This window comes from Solanum verrucosum, unplaced genomic scaffold (genome assembly GCF_900185275.1).
Source record: "Solanum verrucosum unplaced genomic scaffold, falcon-dt-bn FXZP01001072.1, whole genome shotgun sequence".
Lineage (NCBI taxonomy): Eukaryota > Viridiplantae > Streptophyta > Magnoliopsida > Solanales > Solanaceae > Solanum > Solanum verrucosum.
In genome coordinates this window covers 78652-82821 of record NW_026019660.1, presented here as the reverse complement: position 1 = coordinate 82821, position 4170 = coordinate 78652, and positions in this window count along the sequence as shown.

The window sequence follows — 4170 nt, the reverse complement described above, 5'->3', positions numbered from 1 at the left end:
ATTTTAGGGTTTAGGGTTTCTTAGGATTCCATATAATTTGGGTTTAAGGTTTAGCTCTATAATTTAGAGTTAAGGATTTAGAGTTTCTTAGGGTATATTATTTAGCGTTTAAGATTTCTTAGGGTTTTGTTTTTGTAAGGGTTTTTAGGATTTAGGGTTTTGGGCTTAAGATTTTCTAGTGTTTTATTAGGTTTAGAGGAATATTTAAGTATAGGGTTTTAAGGTGTTTAGGATTTCTATGATTTTTAACGATTAAGGGGTTCTTAGATCTTAGGGATTTATATGGTTTTTAGGGTTTTGGGTTTTTAAAAGTTTAGGCTTCTAAAAGTTTTTTAGGGTTTCTTTTAATTCATAAAGTTTAGGGTTTCTTAGGGTTTAACCCTAAGGCTTAGGCGGAACGGTTTAAAATTTCTTTGGGTATAAGGTCTAAGTTTTTATGTAAAGGTTTTTAAGGTTTAAGGCTTAAGTTTTTGTTGAATTTTTTAGGTTTAGGATTTTAAAAGGGGTTTTCAAGATTGTTATGATTTTTTACTGTTTAGGGATTCTTACGGCTAAGGGTTTCAAATTTAGAGTTTTTAGGGATTAGGGATTATAAGGAGGTTTTTAGGTTTAGTGTTTTTTAAAGGTGTTTTAAGCTTTAGGGTTTTCTGGTGTTTCATAAGTCTTGGGGTTACCCTAAGGTTTAGGGTTTAGTGTATCTTATGGTTTAGGGTTTCTTAGGGATTTCAAATATCTTAGGTTTAGGCTTTTAAAGGTGCCGATCTAATATGCTTATGATATTCCAACTAAAGGTTAGCTTGGGGTCATTCGTGATCCTAGGTCTCGTGTTACGTCAACTGGGTAACCTCGGGGAGTGAAAAACAATGTATGAATAAAAGCCTCTAACTGACAAGAGATGCTGGGACATGTCCCCACCTAACTCTAGCAAAACTGAAACTAAAATGAAAGACTGAATATAAAACATGTAAATCGTCCTCGAAAAAAGAGGACACACCACTTATATTGCTGAATACGAATAAGGAACCGATCTTCGCGTGCTGTGAATTCTAAGGACCTGAACCTACATCAATTGAAGATGTAGCGTGGACTATGTATCAGTAGTTGAAAAATTTTGAGCATGCATGACATGATAAAGCTGAACAAATATATATAACTGAATAGAGCATATTGAACAATGATATAATCTGAACATGATTAAGAAGAGTTTAGGTATTTGGTTAAGGGTTCTTAGGTTAGGGTTTAGAGCTTAAGTTTTTCTAAAAAAAAATCGGTCAAGAGTATTTTTCTTTTAGGATTGTTAAAGATTTTTTAGTATCATTATTGTTTTTACGATATATGAGCTATAAGGGATTAGGACTTGGGTTTTAGATTAAGGATTTTTTTTATGGTTTTTCAGGTTTGTTTTCTGGATTTTTAGTTTTCAGGTTTTAAAGGTTTTTAGTGTTTAGCTTTTCTTAGGATTTAGGATTTCTTAGGGTTTATGGTTTAGGGCTTCTTAGAGTTTCATAATGCTTATGGTTGGGGGTTTATCCCTAAGGTTTAGGTTTAAGTTTCTTAGGATTTGAGTTTAACATTTAAGGTCTCCTAGGTTTTTTGTGGGTCATTTAGGGTGTAGGATTTAGTGTTTAGGTTTTAAAGGTTTTTAGTGTTTAGCTTTTCTTAGGATTTAGGGCTTCTTAGGGATTCTTAGAGTTTCATAAGGCTTAGGGTTGGGTGTTTATCCCTAAGGTTTAGGGTTAGGGTTTATTAGGGTTTGAGTTTAACATTTAAGGTTACCTAGGTTTTTTCTGGATCATTTAGGGTGTAGGGTTTAGTGTTTAGGTTTAGGGTTTAGGTTTGTTTGGTTTATGATTTTTTAGGTTTAGAGTTTCAAAAAAAATATTTGTAGTTTTTTAGTGTTTAGTTTTTCTTAGGATTTAGGATTTCTTAGGGTTTAGGGCTTCTTAGAGTTTCATAAGGCTCAGGGTTGGAGGTTTATCCCTAAGGTTTAGGGTTTAGGTTTCTTAGGATTTGAATTGAACATTTAAGGTTTCCTAGGTTTTTTTTGGATCATTTAGGGTGTAGGGTTTAGTGTTTTAGGATTAGGGTTTTTCTAGAATAGGTTTTAGGTTTGTTAGGTTTAAGATTTTTTAGAGGTTTTCGAGGTTTTAATGTTTTTTAAGTTTTTCTTTGTTGTTTTTGTTTTGGGTTTCTTAGTGCTTTTTTGGATTTAGGGTTTGAGGTTTTTTTAGGGTTTGGGTTTTGGGCTTATGATTTTTAAAGGTTTAGGGTTCAAGGTTTAGAGTTTGGGATTTATTATTCTTTAGGTTTAGGGGTTTTTAAGTTTTTTTTTTTTTAGGTTTTTTAGGGTTTAGGTTTTCTTTGTGATTTTTAGGGTTTAGGTTTTCTTAGTTATTTTTTAGGGTTTAGGATCATAGGTTTTAGGGTATTTGGGTTTATAAGGGTTTAAGATTTAGAGTTTCTTAGGGTTTCTTGGTTTAGGATATAGGGCTTCGGATTTTAGGTTAAGAGTTTTTTAGAATTTATGTTTTTTTTTTCTGTTTATGATTTTTATGATTAAGGTTTTTAAATGTTTTAGGTTTCTTAGGTATTTTTAAGAAATTGAATTTCTTAAGATTTAGGGTTACGTAGGCCTAATATAGGGCATAGGATTTGAAGTTTAGGGTTTTTTCTAGGGCTTATGGTTTTAAAGGGTTTTTTTTTTCCAGGTATTATAGTTGTAGGTGTTTAAATGGATTTTAGGGTTTAGGGTTTCTTAGGATTCCATATGGTTTGGGTTTAAGGTTTAGCCCTATGATTTAGAGTTAAGGATTTAGAGTTTCTTAGGGTATATTATTTAGCGTTTAAGATTTCTTAGGATTTGGTTTTTTTAAGGGTTTTTAGGATTTAGGGTTGTGGGCTTAAGATTTTCTAGTGTTTTATTAGGTTTAGAGGAATATTTAGGTATAGGGTTTTAGGGTGTTTAGGATTTCTATGGTTTTTTAATGATTAAGGGGTTCTTAGATCTTAGGGGATTTATAGGGTTTTTAGGGTTTCGGATTTTTAAAAGTTTAGCCTTTTAAAAGTTTTTTAGGGTTTCTTTTATTTCATAAAGTTTAGGGTTTCTTAGGGTTTAGCCCTAAGGTTTAGGCGGAAGGATTTAAAATTTCTTTGGGTAAAAGGGGTTTTCAAGATTGTAATGATTTGTTACATTTTAGGGGTTCTTACGGCTTAGGGTTTCTTTGGGTATAGGGCTTAGGGTTTTAAATTTAGAGTTTTGAGGGATTACGGATTATAAGGGTGTTTTTAGGCTTTAGGGTTTGTTGGTGTTTCATAAGTCTTGGGTTTAACCTAAAGTTTAGGGTTTAGTATTTCTTAGGGTTAAGGGTTTGTTAGGGATTTCAAATTTCTTAGGTTTAGGATTTTAAAGGTGTTGATCTAATATGCATATGATATGCCAACTCAAGGTGAGCTTGGGGTCACTCGTGATCCTAGGTCTCGTGTTACGTCAAGTGGGTAACCTCGGGGAGTGACAAAAACAATGTATGAATAAAAGCCCCTAACTGACTAGAGATGCTGGGACATGCCCCCAGCTAACTCTAACAAAACTGAAACTAAAATGAAAGACTGAATATAAAACATGTAAATAATCCTCGAAAAACGAGGACTTACCACTGATATTGCTGAATACGGATCGGGAACCGATCTCCGCGTGATCTGAATGCTTAGGACCTAAACCTACATTAAGAGAAGATGTAGTGTAGACTATGTATGAGTAGTTGAAAGATTCTGAGCATGCATGACATGATAAATCTAAACAAATATATATAACTGAATAGAGTATATTGAACAATTATATAATCTGAACATGATTAAGAAGAGTTTAGGTATTTGGTTAATGGTTTTTAGGTTAGGGTTTTGAGCTTAAGTTTTTCTAAAAAAAATTCGGTGAAGAGTTTTTTTCAATCTAGGATTGTTAAAGATTTTTTAGGATCATTATTGTTTTTACGATATATGATCTCTAAGGGCTTAGGACTTGGGGTTTTAGATTAAGGAATTTTCTTAATGTTTTTCGGGTTTGTTTTCGGGATTTTTAGTTTTAGGGTTATAAAGGTTTTTAGTGTTTTGCTTTTCTTAGGATCTAGGATTTCTTAAGGTTTAGGGCTTCTTACAGTTTCATCAGGCTTAGGG